The sequence below is a fragment of the Myotis nattereri genome (genome assembly GCF_964212035.1).
Source record: "Myotis nattereri genome assembly, chromosome: 11".
Classification (NCBI taxonomy): domain Eukaryota; kingdom Metazoa; phylum Chordata; class Mammalia; order Chiroptera; family Vespertilionidae; genus Myotis; species Myotis nattereri.
In genome coordinates this window covers 13,743,076-13,765,819 of record NC_138086.1, presented here as the reverse complement: position 1 = coordinate 13,765,819, position 22,744 = coordinate 13,743,076, and positions in this window count along the sequence as shown.

Sequence of the window (22,744 nt, the reverse complement as noted above, 5' to 3'; positions counted from 1 at the left end):
ATGTTTTAATATGTATAAATAATTTAAAATATTTTTAAAGAAGTTCCATTGCAAATTTTTATTTGATCTTTGGACTATATAAAAGTGTATTGATTATTATCTATGAAATAGGAGTTTTCTTTTATTATTTTATTATCTATGTCTTCTTTAATTTCTATCTGGTCAAAAAACAACTTCTCAATGATTGTAAACTTTAATATTCTTTGAGATTTGATTAGCCAGCACTTGACTTTGGTAAATAATCTCTCAGAACTTGAAATAAATTTCAATTCTGTACATTGAATGAAATTTTTTTATATTTGTGAATTAGGTCAATTTTACTAACTGTGTTAATCAGATTTTTTATAAATCTGACAAATGACTTTTGTTTCTGTTAAGGGTGGTGCATTAATATCTCATTTATTATTTTACTAGTAGATTCTTTTATTTTTCCTTTTACTTCTGCCAAGTTATAATTAATATCTTTCAAAGCTATGTATTATAAACATATAGATCTGATATTGTGATGTTTTCCTGCTGAATTAGTTATCTTATCATTATGAAATACCCATTTTTTTCTATTAATGTTTCCTGCCTCAAAACGTTCTGTGTTTAAATTTGTATAGTTAAAAAAGATACACTTTGATAAGTGTTTTCATCATATGACTTCTTTCATACATTTGTCATCATTTTTTCTGAATGTTTATATTTTGAGTGTGCCTTATATTTTATTTATTTATTCTTGGTTTCCCAGTCTCAAATATTATTCTTTTTCTTTTGATTAGTTAATTTACATATATATTAATTACTGATATAGCTGTTTATGTCTATCACCTTCCTATTTGTTTTATTTTTTTTATCTTTAATTTATTTATTTTGAGAGAGAGAGATTTGTTGTTCCACTTATTTATGTATTCATTGGTTGATTCTTGTATGTGCCCTGACCAGGGATAGAACTTGCAACCTTGAAGCATTGGGTGATGCTCCAACCAACAGAGCTACCCGGCCAGAAGTATTAATCTCTTTTGTTCTGCCATATTTTTAGTAATGAGATCTTTTATTATATTTCTCTACCCTGCTTTTGTTATTCATACTTTTTTTTTAATTAGTGGTAGCTCTAAAGCAGACATTTTCCATTTTGGCATTGTTGATAATTTGGTCTGAATAATTCACTGTTATGTAGACTCTTACATGTTTTACAGAATGTTTAGCAGCATCACTGGATTCTACTCGCTCAGATGCCTATTGCACCCAATTGTGATTTCCAAATGTATTTCCAGAAATTGTCATATACCACTTGGTGGCAAAATTGTCTCTCATTAAGAGTCACTACTTCAAATATATATCATGCATTTTAAAATATTGTAGTCAATAAAAATAATTTTGTTTTACCAGTTCTATAATAGAGTAAAACCTTGGAATACTTTAAATTCATTTACCCATTTTAAGTTCACATTATTTTAATGTAGATTTAGTACTACATATATTTTAAGCTCCACTATATACAGCAGCCAATTTTATACAGTACTGTAGCAACATATTTACCATGTCTAGGTTTTATTTTTTTGGTTCATCTGTTTTCCCTTGGCTTTTTATAGATAAATGAAATAGTTTTTCTATAATAAAACTTCTCCTCACAAAAAAATCTTTCACTTTTTCTTTGTAATTTTTTTATTTTTTTGCAAATTGAGGTATAATACTATATAATAAAAGCCTAATATGCTAAGTGTCGGGTCGTCCATTCAACCAATCAAAGCGTAATATGCTAATAATATGCTAAGGCTGCTCAACTGCTTGCTATGACATGCACTGACCACCAGGAGGCAGATGCTTCAACTGGCAGGTTAGCTTGCTGCTGGGGTCCAGCTGATCAGGACTGAATGAGATGGGCCAGACACGCCCTGGACCCCGGCTGGCCAATCTCCTGCATCCCTCCCTGGCCCTGATCATGCACCGGTGGGGTCCCTCGGCCTAGCTTGCAATTTGGGACCTCTCAGAGGATGTTGGAGAGTCAGTTTCAGCCCAATCCACAGGCCAGGTCGAGGGACTCCCCTGGTGCACAAATTCATGCACCGGGCCTCTAGTTGATATGTAACATTATATTAGATTCAGGTGTGAATATTATATATATATATATATATATATATATATATATATATATATATATATATATATCTACACTAATAAAAGAGAAACATGCAAATTGGTGTCACTCCACTACCCCCCATTGGCTAATCAGGGAGATATGCAAATTAACTACCAGCCAAGATGGCAGCTGGCAGCCAGGTAGCTTGAAGCGAACAGGAGGCTTGCTTGCTTCAGTGATGGAGGAAGCCAACTTTCCCTGCCTGCCACTGCCAGCCTCTGAGCTTGCAGTTTGAAACATTGTTATAAATACAGAAGCTAAACAAAACCCCAGAAATCTGCTTTCAGCCAGCTGGGCTTCAGAGAGCAGGACCGCAACATTGTTTCAATTATAGAACAAATGCAGATCCCTGCTTTCAGCCAGCTGGGATCTCAGAGCTGGAGTTGAAACAGTGTTTCAATTATAGAACCCAAACAAACCAGATACCTGCTTTCAGCAGCCGAGGCCTTAGAGCTGGAGGCAAGCCTCAGAGCTAAAGCTGGCCCAGAATAAAAAGGAAAAAAAGGAGCGGTTGGGAGCTTCAGTCACCCGCCAGCCTGAAAACAACTCAGCCCCTCACCCAGACTGGCCAGGCACCACAGTGGGGACCCGCATCCTGAAGGGGGTGTGACCAGCTGCAAAAGCCATCAGCCCCTCACCCAGGCTGTCCAGGCACCCAAGTGGAACCCCACCCTGATCCAGGACACCCTTCAGGGCAAACCAGCTGCTCCCCACCCATGCACCAGGCCTCTATCCTATATAGCAAAAGGGTAATATGCCTCCCAGTACCGGGATCAGTGGAGCTGTGAAGCCTCCCGGCACCAGGATCAGCATGACAGGGGGCAGCGCCCACACCCCCTGATCGCCCTGCGGCTCTGTGTGTGACAGAGGCGGGGCCACAACCTCCCTATCTGCCCTGCTCTGTTCGTGACAGGGAAGGTGCCCCAACCCCCTGATCAGCCCTGCTTTGTGCCTGATAGGAGGGAGCTCCCCAACCCCCTGATCACCCTGTGGCTCTGAGTGTGACAAGGTGTGGCACCCCAACCTCCTGATCGGCCCTGCTCTGTGGGTGATAGAGGGTAGCGCCCCAATCCCCCCCACGGGCCCTACTCTGTGTGTGATGGGGTAGAGATGTAACCTCCCCATCGGCCCTGCCCTGAGTGTGACAGAGTGCGGTGCCCCAAACCCCTGATCTGCCCTGCTCTGTGTGTGACAGGGGGCGGTGCCCCAACTCCCCTATCGACCCTACTCTGTGAGTGAGAGGGGGGAGCTCCTCAACCCCCTGATTGGCCCCGCTCTGTGTGTGACAGGGTATGGAGCCCCAACCCCCCTGATGGGCCCTGCTCTGTGCATGACAGGGGGTGGCACCACAACCTCCCCATCGACCCTGCCTTGAGTGTGACAGGGGGCAGTGCCCCAACCCCCCAATTGGCCCTTCCCTGAGCGTGACTGAGGGTGGCATCGTAACCTCCCAATCCGCCCTGCTCTGTGCATGACAGGGGGCGGCGCCCCAACTCCCCAATCGGCCCTGCTCTGAGCCCGACCAGGGGCTGCACCTAGGGGTTGGGCCTGCCTTCTGCCACCCAGGAGCAGGCCTAAGCCAGCAGGTCGTTATCTCCCGAGGGGTCCCAGACTGAGAGAGGGCACAGGCCGGGCTGAGCGACCCTCTCTCCCCCATGAGTGCACAAATTTTTGTGCACTGGGCCTCTAGTATATATATATATATATATATATATATATATATATATATATATATAAAATTGATCACCACAATAAGTCTAGTTACTGTTTATCACCATACATAGTTATAATTTTTTCTTGTGATAAGAACTTTTAAGATCTACTATCTGGCATCTTTTAAATATGAAATACACTATCATTAAGTATAGTCATCCTGCTTTTACATTACCAATGTTATAAGGGTGCAATTTGAGAAAACAAGTCTTATACATCACAGTGACAGAAATAAAATTGGATACATGTTGCTAGAACAAAAATGTTCTAACAAATAACTCTTCTTCTTATCATGGGATAGAGTGTGCTGATTTTATCTTAGGTTTTAATGTCATACCTACTGATCAAAGCTCAATTGAAAATTGAGAGAGAAAAAATTAGATACTTTGCAAATTGTTGACATATGTGAGCTTTTGTTTTTCTCTATATGTATGCTGTTCAAAATATTTCATCATTCGCTCAAGAGTATATGTATAAAAAGGAGAGAATATGCCCTAGCCAGTTTGACTCAGGGTATATAGCGTTGGACAGTGGGCTGATGGGATCCCCAACCTGGACCCTGGTCAGGGCTCATGCAGTAGGCAACCAAAACGATGTGTTTCTCTCACATCTATGTTTCTGTCTGTCTTTCCCTCTCTCTTCCACTCTCTCTAAAATCAATGGAAAAATATTCTTCGTTCAGGATTAAAAAATATAACATCAAAAAAATAATAAAAATAAAAAAAGAGAAAGAACTCATGGACAGGGACAACAGTGATGGTAGTGGGAAGGGGTGGGTAGAGGTGGAGGAGAGTATAAAGGGTATAAATGGTGATGGAAAAATAAAATAAAGAAAAAAGTATAAGCACAAAAGTCTTCATTAGAACAAAAATACAAACCTTCTTATATTATTTTTTCAAAAGATCAAAATATAAATCTCATCACTAAAAAAACATAGTACATATAATAATACACAATATTATACAATATGTTGATAGAGTCAAGACAAAACTCATTAAGTAATAGCAATAAATGTAAAGAAAAGTATTGATACAAAATGACTTTCAATTTGCCCTACAATATAAAACTCATATATCTGTTATATATTAGAGATACATGGGAAATAAAGTAACTCAGAAAGGCTAAATACAAAGAATAAAACAACAAAAAATAGGCAAATAGGAACTACAAGTTCCTATATATCTAAATAGATATAGATATAATATCTAAGTAGAGTTCAAGACCACAAGCATTAATGATGTCAAAGAAAAACAAAATGACTTTTATAAAATTAAAACTACAGGTATTTCATGAAGACTAGAGGAAAATCACTAATAATAGGACACTTGATTCAGTTCTTTCAGTAGAAAATAAATCAAACAAACCTAGCTGGTTTGGCTCAGTGGATAGAGTGTTGGCCTACAGCCTGAAGGGTCCCAGGTTCAAACGTGGTCAAGGGTACATGCTTGGGTTGTGGCTCCATCCCCAATAGGGGGTTTGCAGGAGGCAGCCAATCAATGATTCTTTCTCATAGATGTTTCTATCTCTCTCTCCTTCTCCCTTCCTCTCTGAAATCAATAAAAATATATTTAAAAAAGAAAATAGATCAAATAGATAAAAATAAACAAAGAAAATAGAACACCTAAAATCAATCTATAGTATACATAATTTATATTTTAAAGATTTACTTTGACTACATAAATATTTGAAACAATTGATTTCTGAAAAATAAGTTTTATACTTAGACATATTTGCTAAAGGTTTAGACAAGATTGTATATATTTTTAATTTAAAGTTGAATGACTTTTTTCTTAAAACTGTTACATTACTATTCTACATTGACTTGTTGTTCAATTGCATATTCTTCAGAAACTTGGTTTTTTATTCTCTAGAAAAGGAAAGGAAGTTATTTTTTATTATAGAACAACTAAACAAAACATTTAAATGACAATAACAGCATAAGTAATGTCAAAGGATAACTGACAAATTAGGTGAAAATATTAAGACATATATTACAAAATATTAATGTCCAAAGTATACAAAAACTCTAAAAGTGAGGGATAAAGGACAAAAGATATAATAGAAAAGAATATATTTTTAACTTTCTTGCACTCTTCTAATTATCTTAGCTTCGCATTTTTGATGGGGAAAGAAGGATTACTGGTGAAACTTTTTGGCAACAAAAGACCATGTTTCAGGACCATTTAATGAAGAGGCTTTATTTTCTCCATTATTTGGTTTTGACTTCTTTGTCAAAAATTAGTTGCCCATATACATGTGCATTTATTTCAGGGTTCTGAGTTCTTTTCAATTTGACTATGAGTTTGTTTTTCTGCCAATACCATGCTGTTTTAATCATCCTTGCTTTATAATACAATTTGAAGTCCGAATACATGATACCTCCAGTTTCATTTTTCCCCCTCAGGATTGCTTTGACTACTTGGGCTCTTTTGTGATTTCATACAAATATGAGAAATTTTTGTTCTATTTCTTTAAAAAATGTCATTTGGATTTTATAGGGGTTGCAATAAATCTGTACATTGCATGATATGGGATTTTAATAAATGGTGCTGGGAAAACTGGAAAGCCGCATGCAAAAGAATGAAACTAGATTGCTTTTTTCCCCATATTAAAAAAAAATAAGACAAAATGGATCAAAGATGTAAGACTTGAAACAATAAATTACATAGAAAAAAATATATAAGTAGAACACTATGGACCTAGGTTTTAAAGAAGGTTTTATGGATTTGACCCCCATGGCAAGGGAATTAAGGCAAAAATAAATGAATGGGGACTATATCAAACTGAAAAGCTTCTGCACAGAAAAATAAACCATCAACAAAATGAAAAAGCAATCAACTGAATGGGAGAAGATATTTGCAAACAATAGCTTCGACAAGGGGTTAGTATCTAAATCATATAAAGAACTCATACTACTCAACACCAAGCAAACAATCCAATTAAAATTTGGGCAGAGGACCTGAACAGACACTTTTCCAAAAAACACATACAAATAGTTAGCAAATACGTGAAAAGATGCTCAACTTCACTAGCTATTAGAGAAATGCAAGTCAAAACTACAATGAGATACCACTTCACACCTGTTAGAATGGCTACTATCAACAAGACAAGTAGTAACTAATGTTGAAGAAGCTATGGAGTAAAAGGAACCCTCATTCAGTGCTGGTGGGAATATAAACTGGTACAGCCTCTATGGAAAACAGTATGGTGGTTCTTCAAAAAATTAGGAATACAGTTATTATATGACCCAGCAACCCCTCTTCTGTGTATCTCTCAGAAATTTCTTTTAAATTTATCTTTATTGTTTAAAGTATTGTTTATTGAAGTATTATTCATGGTGGCCAAGACATGGAAACAATCAAAGTGTCCTGCAGTAGATGGCTGAATAACAAAGATATGGTACATGTGCACAATGGAATATTATTCAGCCATAAGAAAGGATAGAACGCTGCCATTTGTGACAATATAGATGGACCTTGAGAATATCATGCTAAGCAAAATAAGTCAGACAGGAAAAGTTAAGAATCATATGATCTCACTCATATGATATATAAAACTGAAACCAACAAATTAACAAACAAGAAAATAACAAAAACTCATAGACACAGACAATGATATGGAAGTTACCAGAGGAAAAGGGGACCAAGGGGAGTAAAAGGTAAAGGGGATCAAATATATGGTGACAGAAGATGATTTGACTCTGGGTGTTTTGTTGGGCACATAATACAATATATAGATCATAGCAATGGGCACTTGAAACATATTTAATCTTATTAACCAATGTTACCCCCAATAAATTTAATAAAAAGAAAATAATTCACAGAAAAAAGAAAGACCATGTTTCAATTTTGAATCAAAAATGGAAAATGAATTTGGCAAGAGACTGAGTTTTTATAGAAAAAAGCCACAGAATTATACCAACACTAAGTACAAATCATATTAGTTCAAGGAAAATAAGTCAGAGGTGCTTTTAGAAACAGCAGGCGAATAGATGAGTTGCTTGAGAAAACTCGAGTGTGATTTTAACATACAAAATCAAAGCAAGTGTGTGAGTGTGTGTGTGTCTGTTAAATGATCACATATTACAGTGTTTATTGGTATGCATATCTTATAGTAGCTGGTGAGGCTGAATATAGGTTTATTAAGTTAAGAGAAAGGTGTTCTAATATACTTGTAACCAGACAACCAAGGGGTCCGGGTTGCCTGTCACTACTTCAGTCAATTGAGCAGAGACAGGGTTGAATCATATATGAGCGTTTATTCCAATAATGTGGGCAGGATGGCGAGAGCAGTCAGTCACTCTGGGATTCTGCTCTGACTCCCTCACCAGGTGGCTGATTATATACATAAGTGGGAGAAGATAGCTACGTGCAGCTGTGAGCATCAAGTGTAACAGGGAAAAGGGGAGGGTCGGGTCTGCAGTCTGGCCTTCAGGAGCTCAGAGTCTGATAACAAGGGGGCTAACCTTCTATAATGTTACAAAAAGCTCAGCCTGTTCCTGGGACGGGAGAATGGTCAGCATGCCTGAGAAAAATTCCTGGGTGGAGTCAGGGTCCAGGCACAGCAACCAAATCAAAGTGTGTCCTGTCCTTGATCTGTTCTCAAAATGTATTTATTTTCTAAGTAATGGACCCATCGAGGCATCTTATATTTTTACAGCCTGTGTCATCCTCCAGTTTCCCAGGGTCTGTAAGAAAACTTCTTATCTGTAATTAGTAAGGTGAATAATTATTAGACAACTGCGGCTCTATTCTCATTACATGCCCTTCCCCACTATACCACTGAGTACACGTAAACTTAAAGAAAAAAAGTTTAAAATTTCCCGAGATAATAGAACCAATATGGGCTTATTGTTTGAAATGGAACATAGCCCATAAAAATTATGAAATTTTATTTTGCTTCTTGATTAAAACACAATTTTTATTCATAGTTTTTACTCTGCAGAGGATAAAATGTATTAAGAAGAGCAATTGATATTCTTTTTTTTCTTTATATATATATATGTTTTTTATTGATTAAGATATTACATATGTGTCCTTATCCCCACGTTACCCTCTACCCCCCCACCCCCCGCTCATGCCCTCACCCCCTGATATTCTTTACTATTCCTGATTTATGTTTTCATTGTGGTAAGAACTCAACATGAGATACATTTTTAAACAAAATATCTTATTTTTTTAAGTGTACAATACAGTACTGTTAGCTGTAGGCACAATGTTGTACAGTAGATATCTAGAATTTGCTAATTGTGCATATGTGAAACTTTATATTCTTGAACTTAATGGAGTAGAGGAAAAGTTTCTAGGAGATTCCACTGCTCTGTGTATGAGTGCATATAAAGAAAAAGCAAAATTACTTCGGTATAATGTGGTATCCTGGGAAGAGCATTGAGACTAATTATTTCATTTCTGAGTTTGAGTCTAAATGTTGCTACTTAGAAAATGTACGATTTTAAAAATCTCTTTTTAGTCTTTAAAATAAGCATGTCAGTAACTGACTCGCAGAAATATGAGAAGAGGAAAAGTAAACGATTTGTATTGTTTTTAAAGTCCGGGATATTGAAGATCTGTCTGTAAGTTACTGTGTTCTTGTTAGACCCATATCTGATACTTTATTGATGTGTAATATTCTTAGGGTATCCGGTCAGACAATTAAAATCGGGCATTAAATGATAGCCTTTTCTGGTAGTGTAGCAATGTTGTTGCTTGAGAGAACAAGGAAGAATGCTACGAATATAGATTCAGACCAGTGGCCTTGGTTTAAAATTAATACCTGTTTACCTGAGCATTCAGAGATTGTACATGAGAGATATATATCGAGAAATATATCTAGGAGACCTATTTGTAGTCCCAGTTCTGTTACTCATTTACGTCTCACTGGGACTCGGTTTTCTTCAAATGTTAAATATCCAGAGGAGATATTTATTTATTTAAACTGGGCATGATAGTGGCCATTGGAGGGTCAAGGAAAGCCAAAATGGTGATGCAAAATTAGACTTTGGGGTCCCTGCCTACCCCACTTCAGTCAGTACCGAAGTTCTACTTTTATCTTCCCCAGTTTCACGAAAGATGAACTATCCTGAAACAGTTCAACAGATAAAAACCTAAAGATCCTTGTCGTGTAATATTCTATGATTAGAAAATTCTATATAAAGCTCTGGTGTGGAAAATTGAAAATCCACACATGAGTTTCACAAAGACAAATGTAATAATCGTATTACTTTCAGCCACAAGAAGATAAAACAGTTATCTCAATGACTTACTCTCATGATATGTTGAGTGCATAAGCACACAGATTATATCATGCATATTTCTCCTCAAATGCTACATTTTTACATGGATGGTGATGGGCATAGCTAAACAGAAAAGGACTGGAATATTCTGCAGGTATGACAGTCAAGAGAGGTACATAGAAATGTTACAGAAAAACCGGAGAAGAACCAAGCAACGCTTAGAGAGATGGAGTTACATGTATTATTACACTCAGGCCCAGAGGAAAATGTCTCTCAAATTCTGGGTGAAATCACACAGGAAGTTTCCTGTATTTATACTATCTTACCCTCTCTGTCTCCCCAATATGGGATTTTTCCAGTTCCCATTGCAAGTTCTTAAAGGGCCCTATGTGCTGGGGCTTTGAGACCTAGATCAAAGGCTTGGCCTGACGCCAGCACTGATAATTTCATCTGGAGAAGGTTTAATGGACTCTCTGAAATAGGAGTAGTCTTATTTTCCTTATTATTTTAAGCCAGCAAGCATTTACAGAAGCCAGAAATAGCAGGGTTAAAATTTCAAACAGCAGTTTTTATATAAGACTAGAGGCCTGGTGCACAAATTTGTGCATGGGTGGGGTATGTCCAGCCCACCCTGGTTGAGGCCTATTGGGCTGGACTGGCCGGGGCGAGAGGCCATGGGTGGTTGGCAGGCCAGCCCTGCCCCCAATCAGGGTCAGGGTGGCCAATTGGGGGTGGAGCTGGCCTGGGCAAGGGGCCGCGGGAGGTTGGCCAGCTGGCTCTCTCCCTCCCCCCCACCCCCACCCCCCACTGAACTCCCGGTTGAGGGGACAATTTGCATATTAGCCTTTTATTATATAGGATGGATGCATCAGAAACAGGTCAGGAAAAGAGGAGTGGGTAAGTGTTATGATGACTGCAGGAAAACCTGGGAGTCAGGCATTAGACGTTTAAGTCAACAGGATGCAGTCCTCTTTCAGACCCCCTCTAGCAGGGGACCTGCTGGAGGGGCTCTGAGGGGTAGAAAAGAGTGATGCTGTGGGGGGAAGGTGGTATAAGTGAAATATTTGTTGGTGAACATGCTTTCTACTTCACATCGCCATTCTTGGCCTGGGGCCTAATAAGTACAATTGTTAAAATAGCAACTGATATCTCAAGTGATTTCTTTTGGCAAAAATCACTTAAAAAGTAAAGCATTTGGGATGCACCACAGAAGTCATTAAAAATAGGTGTGATGAACCTAAAATGACACTGATCTTCACAATGAAACATGAAGGAAAAATCAGATAAATTCTGAACTTTCCAACTTCTTCACGATTGTTTGAATTTAATTGTATTTTATGAATTTAAAGTAGAAATAATGATTTCTATAGTACTCTATATGTACATTCTATAAATCTAAGAGGGGGAAAAAGACCCTACTAAAATTTTAGAATTTGTTTCTGTTCATTTTCCAATCAAGAAATAAGTATCTACTGCATGCCTATCACTGGATTAGAAGTAAAATGATAAACTAACATCCTATCTGCTCTCAAACAACACAGAATGTAAGGAATGTAAAATGAGAATAAATATAATGTAATATGATAAATTCCACAATAAAAAAAATAAAGTGTTTGTTAGCATAAATAGAAAATTCTTTTTCTGATTTTCCTCTGACATCACTTGCATTTTTATGGGTCACAAGACTTATACTTCAAATGTTCATTTTTAAATAGGGACAAGATATCAATTAGCCACTCAAAGTGAAAAAGCAACTGGGCCTAAATAAATGCCTTGCCAGTCACTGCTCTCAATAGCATAGTGTATTTTATATTAGGGGAAAAAAGCCACTTGATATTGTAAGATAACAGCATGTAGTTTGATAGGGAATGTATTGGTTGGCCAATATTTAAAGAATCATTGCATAATTTTATACTAAAATTCATTATTTAAGAATAATCACATTGAGAATAGATTAATTTCAGTGGCAATTAGAAATTATTTTAGCTACTAATGGATATTCCTTATTTGACTTTCTTTTCCTTTTTGTTTTTAATTCTCACCTAAGGATATGTTTTATTGATTTTACAGAGAAAGGGAGAGAGAGAGAGAGAGAAAGAGAGAGAGAGAGAGAGAGAGAGAGAGAGAGAGAGAGAGAGAGAAGAGATTAATGTGACAGAGAAACATCAATTATTTGCTTCCTGTACTCACCCAAAACCCTAATATGTGAGCCCAAAACCCTGATATGTGCCCTGACAAGGAACAGAACCAGAAACCTTTTGGTGCGTGGGTCAACATTCCAGTCAACTGAGCCACCTAGCCAGGGCGTTTCCTTTTTCTTTTTGAGCAGTAGATTGAAGGTTCATTAATGATTGTTCTTTTGTTTTAAGGTAAATAATCCTTCTTTTATAAAATTAGCATTTTATCAATAAAAATCTACTTTTAATATTTAAAAAGTTTTATTAACATTTCCAGAAAATTAATATACACAGGATTTCCACTCTAATTCTTTAACTCCTATGTCAGGATATCATTCCTCATGGCATAATTAGAAAAGCTTGTCAATTAGGAAAACTACTTCTGTTCTCTAGTGTGTTTCCGGAATATAGCAATAAAACTTACCATACAATTGGGGTGAGGTTTCCATCAAATGATAATGTGTTCCATCTGTGCTGATTATGACTGCCTGCTTATCCCAATTAGTGACAGAGAAATGGGGATTTAATAGGAGATTGGTGATGCTCACAATGATGTGAATGAAAGAAAATATGGTGTGGTCACACCTTTCTTGGATATTCTGAAATTTGTATTCTATAATGCTTTCCTGCCTTCCTTTTCCCAGAGACAGGGCAATAACACACACACACACACACACACACACACACACACACACACACACACACACACACGGTGACTGTATTTGGTGGTAGGTTGCATAAGGAGATAAAATAGGTTAAGTGAGGTTATAAAAGTGAGGCCTTAATCTAAAAGGGCTGGTGTGCTTATAAGAAAAGGAAGAGACACCTGATACATCTGTCTCCCTCTCCCTTTCCATCTCCCTAATTCTCTCCCCATCTTCTCCTCTACCCCCACGAACAGAAAAAAAGGTCAAGTAAGGGTACAGCAAGAAGGTGGGCATCTACAGGCCAGGAAGAGTGGTCTCACCAGAAACCAACCATGACAGCACCTTTATATTTAACGTCTAGCCTTTAGAACTGTGAGAAAATACATTTCTGTTGTTTAAGCCACCCAGCTTATAGTATTTAGTTAAGGCAGCTGAAACATATCTATATCTAGTTCTGTCATCTATTTACATGTCTATCTCTACATAATGCAATTATACCTGTATTTTTTCCTTCCTTTTCAAATTAGGGAATGAGGTAACTATTCAGTTTAGTTCCTTAAATTGTGACTTATTTAGAGATGTTTGTAGGTCAATTATTAACTTGCTAGTTTCTCCATTTGTCATACAGGAAGAAAAGACTTAGCAACTTTTGGAATTCAAATTAGGACAACTTTCTTAAATGTTTTCACAATCCCATGGACTAATGTTATGAGAAATCAGAAAAGCTGTAACTATTCTCCAAGATATAAAAGTAACCCCTGCTTCTTTTATAGTGTGGTCTGCATAGGGTGCTGTTGTGTTTCAGATAGTATCTTAAATCTGATTATGAAATTGTCTTTTAAATAGCCCTCTGTTCATGCCAATAAAACATAGACCTACACAAAACTTTTCATAACATTAAATGAATTAAAGTGGATCTAGGCCAATATGCAAGTAGTAATTGAAAATACTTTTAGCAAAATCTGAAAGGAAGTAATTAATAAGTGCCCTAAGATATCTATAATATCAGGATATCTGTCATTAGTTAGGCTGGTTCATACATGGTAATAATATCATAATAATTTTGCAAAGAGTATCAAGTCATCTCTGTCACTTGCATCATGTTCTGTAATCAGAATTTTAATTTAAGAAAATATATGTTAATTGTCACCTTGTCCATTGTGGCTCAGTTGGTTGGACATCATCCCATATACATACCGGTTTGATTCCCCATCAGGGCACATATCTGGGTTTCATGCCCGATCCCTGGTAAGGACCATACAGGAGGCACCTAGTGGATGTTTTGCTCTCACATTGATGTTTCTATCTCCTTTCTCTCTAAGAAATATATATATGTGTATATATATATATATATATATATTATGTATATTAATTGAAAAGTCATTAATGCCCTTAACTATATTTCTATAGAATCATAAAGGAGGCTATCCTGAGCTTACAGGGCAGCTACATTTGCCAATTTAGTTTTTTGTATATATGGCTTTAATATCTAGCAAACTAAATTAAAATACATTATAACTTAAGACACAATAACAAAATTATTTATAATCACATCACTGACAAGCTTTAAAAAACTGTTTTGGTGCTAACTTTATACAATTTTGTACAAACATTAGAAACTCAATTGTGATTTTTAATTATTTTACTTAACATTTTGTCATTACTAATTCTTCTTATAGTTATACCTATCCTATCTAATAAAGAGCTAATATGCCAATTAGACTGGACAGCGGAACGACCTTCCGGAACAACCAGTGGGTGGGGGCAGGGCTCCGGGGCTGTGAGGCAGCTGGGGCTGTGAGGGCCTACTCTTGCATGAATTTCGTGCATCGGGCCTCTAGTTAAAGTAATAATAACCATAATAAAATTAAAATAATTTTTAAAACCCCATTTTATCTCATATATAAAATAGGCATCACACTTTTTTTTTTTTTTTTTTTAATCTAGCTCTCCTGTTTGGCCTTATCCTATTAAGGCCAAATTAGTTGATTCTTTGCTAATCTCCTATAATCCTTTTACAAGTTTCTAAGATAGCATTTATCACCTTTTATCCATTATCCTATCTAATAATAGACAAACACAGTAATTGACCATACCTTCACTACACCTCCCATTGGCTAGTCAGTGTGATATGCAAATTAACCACCAACAAATATGTTGGCTAATTTGCATACTGCAGGAAGGGTGGGTCAGCACGAGTCGCCATCCAGGCCCCCGTGTGCTGCCTAAACCCTGCTGCCAGCTGGGAACCCCATGTGCGGCCTTGGGCAGCGGGGCTTGATGGTGCGATCGACCCGAGGAAACCCTTTTCTTGCACCCCAACCCCCTGATCGGCCCTGCCTTGTGCACTATCGGGGGCGGCATCCCAACTCTCTGATTGGCCCTGCCCTTTGCGCAACATGGGGAGCGGGCCTGCCATCTGCCACTCGGGGAGCCGGCCTAAGCCAGCAGGTGGTTATCTCCCAAGGAGTCCCAGATTGTGAGAGGGCACAAGTCGGGCTGAGGGACCCCCCCACTGCCAGTGCACAAATTTTTGTGCACTGGGCCTCTAGTTTACTTATATTGCTATTTTTCTCATCAGAACTGTAAATTCTTGAAAGCAAAGAAACTAATTATTTGATGTTGTATTCCTTTCTCATAACTCAGCACCTGGCACAAAGCAGCAAAGGATAATACTTTTTATGTATGAATGAAAACATCTATAAAAAGTAATAATGGCATCAATGGAGTATAAAGACTTTTCCCCCTCATTTTAGGTTTCAGTGAGTAAGAGCAATCAGGAAATAGGATATTAAAAGAACTCTATCATATATTTGTTCAGCAATAAAGCACTAAATTTTATTTTTTTTCTCTGTCTTATACTTGACATTGACTAATGGACATAGCGTGAGGCCTAGAGAGAAAATCCATGTCTTTGATAGCTACTGGCAATTCTGTATTTCTTCTAAGAACTAGATCTTATGATCTATAAGTCAAATCCCAATGAGAATAAATTTAAACCAAACCTAAAAACGATTTATTAGATCACAGGGAGGTGATTTAGTCCTATATTGTTTATCTGCTTTGAGAGAAATGCTCGTAATACCTAGAACTGATAGTGATATTGAAATACTAGAGGCCCGATGCACAAAATTCATGCAAGGGGCTAGGCCCTTGAAGCTGCGGTGGCTTGCCTCAGCCCTCACAGCCCCAGCTTCATCCGGAAGGTCATCTGGAAGGACATCTGGGAGGTTGTTCGGCTGTCTGGCCTAATTATTATGCTTTTATTATTGTAGATATTTACATAATTTTTAGAGAAGGAATATTATTATATATGAGTAAAGTCCTAAGTATGCTGTGCTAGATTTTAATGGGCACTGGGTTTTGAGAAACAAACCTAGAAGATGAAATAGAATAGACATTGGAATGTTTCTTTTCAGAGACCACATTCCAAAGCGCCGTTGTGTCCAAAATGGCTGAGAAAATGGAGAACTTTGTCACAAAGAGTATTGTAAACAAAACATCCTGTGTATTCACTGTCTTAAACCATGTACTTCTTCTGCTGGAATGATCAATGCAGTGAAATTTGGCTGTTAAACATGAAACTAAAAATTTGAAACACTCCAGAGTAAAAGCAGTAGGAGAGAGAAGTCTTCTCTTTGTGGGAAGGAGAAAACAGTTTATGTAAATGTGGTGGGCATATCTCCCTGTAGCATACAGTACAAACTGGTGTAAACAACAATCATTTGTTAACACATACATCACCGTTCCAAAGAAACCATCAATTTTATTTCAATTGAAAATAATTTGAATTATAGACATGTTTATTGCATTTTCTTATTTTGTTTTGTGGAGTGGGTTTTTTAGAACAAGGAGGTGTTATTTTTCTCAGCTGATATATTGTGGGGATTTAAAAAATCTGCCAAAAAACTTATAATTCTTAACTGTAAAGAGACAACAATCCAGTTCTGACCACTAATATCTGTGAAAGGTGACAGAGTGTTGGACTAAATTTCATTAGTACAAGGACAGAAGTATCTAACATACATATAATATATATTATATATATGATATATATAATATATATAATATATAATATATATTTTAATATGTAATATATTTAATATATAATTATGTGTGTACATTATAATATATACACTAATAAAAGAGAAATATGTAAATTGACCATCACTTTGTGACACACCAGCCAATCATGAGTGAGTATGCAAATTAGCGGGACAAAGATGTGGTGGCCACGGAGCCAGCCAGAACAAGTGGGAGGCTTGAGTCACCCCCGGTGATAGAGGAAGCCAAGCTTCCTGCCCACCTGGGCCAGCTGCCAAAGGAGGGGCCTGTGGGTGGCAGCAACGGAGCAAACCATAGCTCAGGAGGCTTGGGTCACCCGGACCAGCTGCTGAGGAAGAGGCCTGCAAACAGCCCTCAGCCCCTCACCCAGGCTGGCCACGCCACCATAGGAGTGAGGGTCCCCTCTGGGGTGCATGGCCAGCCTGCAAACAGCCATCAGGCCCTCACTCAGGCTGGCCAGGCACCCCAGCAGGTACCTGCACCCTACAGGGGGTGTGGCCAGCCTGCAAATTTCCCCCACCCCTCTCCCAGGCCAACACTGTCCCCTATAGGGACCCCCACCCCAGTAGGGGCATTGCCAGCCTGCAAACCACCACAGACCCCTTGTCCAGGCCACCCGTCCCCCAAGGGAACCCCCACCCTGATCTGGGACACCCTTCAGGGCAAACCAGCCAGCCCCCACCCATGCACCAGGTGTCTATCTATACTAATAAAAGGGTAATATGCTAATTAGACTGGGAGACCTTCCGGACATTCTTCTGGACAAAGTCATGATGTCTGGGCCAAGGTAGAGGCAGTTAGGGGCCAAGAGGGGAGGACAGTTGTAGGTGATCAGGCAGGCGGGGGGGCAGTTGGGGGCAAGCAAGCCATCAGTGGGGGGCAGTTGGGGCAAGCAGGCTGGCAAGGGGCCAGTTGGGGGTGATCAAGCTGGTGGGGGGGCAGTTGACGGTGAGCAGGCTGGCAGGCAGAGAGGTTAGGGGCAATCAGGCAGACAGGTATGTGAGCGGTTAGGAGCCAGCAGTCCCTGATTGTGAGAGGGATTTCCCACAGGGATCGGGCCTAAACTGGCAGTCGGTCATCCCTCGAGGGGTCCCAGATTGGAAAGGGTGCAGACTGGACTGAGGGACACCCTCACCCATGCACAAATTTTGTTCACCAGGCCACTAGTATAAATTAATGTTACATATATAATAACTTATATATGTAATCTATTATATATGTTTTAATTACCAAGCAGGGCTAAAATTTTTTAAAGTATTTTTGTGTGTGTTTTTTTTATAAATGAAGATAATTACATTCATCACATGTGATAGAATACCCTCTACCCTACAAATAGAGGGTTCAATAAACAACTCATATGCCAAAATTCTCTGTATATTAAAGCTACTTTTATGTATGAATATTAGAGATATTTTATCAAGAACTACACAAACCATCTAGCCTAAATGTTATAGATATGTTTTTATTACTCATTCTGTGTGGCTATTATATGCAGCATAATATACTATTCAGTTTGGGAGACTCTACTCTGATGAATATTATAGTATATGATGAGAAATGTAAATACAAAGGTCATAATAAAAAGTCAGAAGTGGGTCACAAATGTGTCATAAAATTATAAAGTTATTTGATAGATAAAAGGGCTGAATGATTGCTTTCCTTACACATCCAGATGCTTTATGAAATGAGATTATATTTGATTTGAGTCTGATAGTGTGGAGAAAATGTGAATATGAGATGGAGCAGAATTTGAGAATCTAGATCTACAAGGTAGAAGAAATTACATGGAAAAAGTCTTCAAAGCAGGGATATGTTTGATGTGTATATGGATTAACTGATAGTTAATTTGGGAAGAAATATAGATATGCAAAAATAGTGGGAAATAAGATTTAAATATAATAAAATATTCAGGAAATTATAAATAAGTTTTATCTCCATGAGAAAATGGAGAAGAGCAGGTTTTTGTACTCTCAAGCATAACTTAATCATAAAGCTGTGAAACAAGTATAGTTTAAGTAAAAGTAGTGGGAGATATAATGTATTGGTCCATACTGCCTTCCAGAGAAATACTGTCTTCCAAAAAAAATGTTTACCTCAAGGAATGAAAGTTACAATTTTGCCATTTTGTATTGTAGAAAAAGAGAAAACATAATTTTAAAAAATTTAAGTGGGGATTTATATATAAGCATTTTCCACAGAAGAGTTACATATCTTAAGGAATCTTTTAGTGACCATTAGGAATCCTGAAATATTTGAGACTGGGAACTCATCCAAATCCTGGGTCAATAATGTACAAGCACCTGTATTATGCTGATGATATATGAAAATCCATAAGCACATTTGAATTATAGTTATTTCAGGGCAAAGCTTATAGCAAGGACAATATATTCTACTCCAGTCATAAGTAAAATATTGATATCGAATTTCTAACCCTGTTGCCTAATTGAGTAAGGGCTATTCCATTTCCAAGATTGTGTAATTTTTACATTTATGAATCCAAATGATAACTAGTCAATAGTTTTTAAAATCTGTCATATCAATTGAAATGCATGAAAACAAATGTTTTAATGAAATATGAAAAAATATTAAGCATTTATATACACATATATCTATGCATATGAGCTGAGCAAAAGATTTACAGTTGTGATTACATGAAACACAGAATTTATAAAGAACTCTGTGCCAAAGTGTGTTTGAGTATAACAAATAAACTATAAGAATGTGTAAATTATGTGTTTGAGTATAGCAAATAGACTATAAGAATGTGTAAATTATGTAAATTACACACTTATGATATTACTAGAGGCCCAGTGCACAACATTCGTGCACTGGAGTGGGGTGTCCCTCAGCCTGGCCTGCACTCTCTTGAAGTCCGGGACCCCTTGGGGGATGTCAACCTAAGCTGGCAGTCAAACATCCCCCAAGGGGTCCTTAGTGCTGCCGTGGAAGCAGGAGAGGCTCCTACCACCACTGCTGTGCTCTCCGGCCATAAGCACAGCTTCTGGCTGAACGACACTCCCACTATGGGAGCGCACTGACCACCGGAGGGCAGCTCCTGCATTGAGTGCATCATAGCTAATGGTCATTCTGGTCATTCCACCATATTGGTCTCTGGATATATATATATATATATATATATATATATATATATAGAGAGAGAGAGAGAGAGAGAGAGAGAGAGAGAGAGAGAGAGACTAGAGGCCCAGTGCACAAAATTCATGCATGGGGGTGGTCCCCTCAGCCCAGCCTACACCCTCTCCAATCTGAGACCCCTCAGGGGATATCTGTCTCACAATTCTGGACTTCTGGCTCCTAATTGCTCACCTGTCTGCCTGTCTGGTCACCCCTAACTGTGCCCCCCCATCCTGACTAGCCCCTAACTAGCCCCTGCTGCCGACCAGATTGCCTCCCACTGCCCCCTCCATGCCAGCCTGGTCATCTGGTCTAACTGCCCCACCTCCACTGGCCTGGTCATCCCTTACTGCCCCCCCGCCAGCCTGGTCACCTTTTACTGCCCCCCTGCCAGCCTGGTCACTCCACGCAGCCTGCTGTTCAGTCATTTGGTCATCCCTCACTAGCCCCCCTGCAGACCTGGTCACTTCATGCAGCCTGCTTGTTCAGGCATTTGGTCATCCCTCACTAATCCCCCTGCTGGCCTGGTTGTAGGCAGCCATCTTGTGAAGGTGTGAGGGTTAATTAGCATATTACCTCTTTATTATATAGGATACCTAAGTGCACTGTGCCATTGTGACATTCTTTTGAATCAGTAAAGTTATTGTAATAATCATAACCTGGTGTCTTTTTCCAGATGAGCAACTATAACCTATTTTTTCCTACTCGAATAAGCAACAGGTTTAGAGATTCTATATCATCCATTCAATATTCATATTTCACTTGTGACTTCAGTGGAATATTTTGTCCCTATTACATTATGTTTAGCTATTGCATGACCCTAGGCCACTCTTGACTGTGACAGTTTCTTAGATGACCTTGACAATTCTGAGTGTGAATTGCCAGGCATTTTGTGAAATATCTTTGCTTATTTATTCTCTGTTGTCCTTGTGTTTCCTTAAGAACTACAGAGCTGGAGATTTCCACTTCTTTCAGATATGGTCCTATTATCATGAAGTCCTGTTGATGTGGTCATAAAAGGTGGGTGACAGAAATTATTCTACAATCTTATGACTATACCTGAGTCTTTTATTGGGTCACTACTACTGGGCTGTGACTTCAAAAGTGTTTCTGAGAAATGGTTATATATTCCTAGTCTATTTTGTTTCCCTTCTCTATCACTGTCACATCATCACCTATGTCATCAGATGTTCAACAATCTTACAATTTCTTTCTCATAATTTTACTAATGACAATGCTTTTATTTCACCAAGAAAATAGCTGCAGCAATATAAGAACCTAATTTCTCTGCCTCAAATGTATCAGTCTACCAGTATCTTTCCTACAGATCCTGCTTTTATTCTAGGTTCATTAGAAATATGGACCTTTGAGTTATAATGGGACCCTACCTTTCTAATCTATAAAATGGCATCTCCTGTAATTAGCTCTTTTACTCCATCATAATTTTTTCCTCTTATGTGAACATTTCTGAAGACATACTAAATATTAATTCCTTGATGCAAAATTCAACCCTTTCTTTTTAGCTACTGCTCCTTTTTATTTCATATCATAGCAAAACTACTCAGGCACATTTTTCATGCTCACTGTCTTTACTTTGTAATGTTTTGACTCTTCTAGTGGCTTGCTGCTCAATTAACCATCAGTGATTTTAAGCATTATATTGTTCAGCCAATATTTAGTAACTGTGAAATCCAGTGCTAAGCACTATTCTAGGCACAAAAGTGCAGTCATTTTCCTGGCTGGTGGTCCAGTTGATTGGAGTGTCATCTCATACATCAAAAGGCTGTGGGTTTGATTCCTGGTCAGGACACATACCTAGGTTGAGGGTTCAATCCCTGGTTGGGGGGCATGAGGGAGGCAACTAATCAATGTGTCTCTCTCACATTCTCTCTGTCTCTCTCTTGCCACCTTTCTCTAAAGAAAATCAGTTTTAAAAAGTGCAGTCATCAAGACAATGTCTGCGGCTTCATGGAAATTACATTTTAGAGGGGGGGGGGAAAGGTCATAGAATACAAATACCATTTGTAATCTCAGGCATTGATGGGTGTTATGAAGAAAAGTAGGAGTATAAGTGTGATGAAGAAGGCTTTTGTGAGAGTGTGGTCACTCTTTCAGCATGACTCAGCAGTTATCTTACTATAAAGCTTTGTTTGTGTAACTGAATCTTTTCTTTCTCCTGACTTTACTGATGTCACTGTCTCCTTTTCTAGATCCTCCTTATATCCCTAACATTAAATATGATATTGCCCCTTGTCGCAATTCTTTACTGGTTGTGTTTCTTTTCTATACATGTTTTCCCCATAGTTGATCTCATTCAGCTCTATAAGTTTTAAAACCATTAACAAGCTAATAAGTTCTAAATTTATATTTTTTGACCTTTATCTCTATATGAGGGAACAGAACCATATATATACATATCTACTTAAAATGCCTCCTACTTAATGTACCCTAAACTGAAATCTTCATTTACTCTCTTTTCAAATTGGTGCCTCACCTGTCTTTCCCCTGGTAACATCCCCCATGATACATCATAATATTGGAGCCCCCAACTCCTGCCCAATAAAGCACCAGGTGACTTTTGGTAACTGTTTGACCTGAGTAATCACAACTCCAAAGTGTAGGGGGGTAGGTTGGTGGGGCAGAGACTATCCCA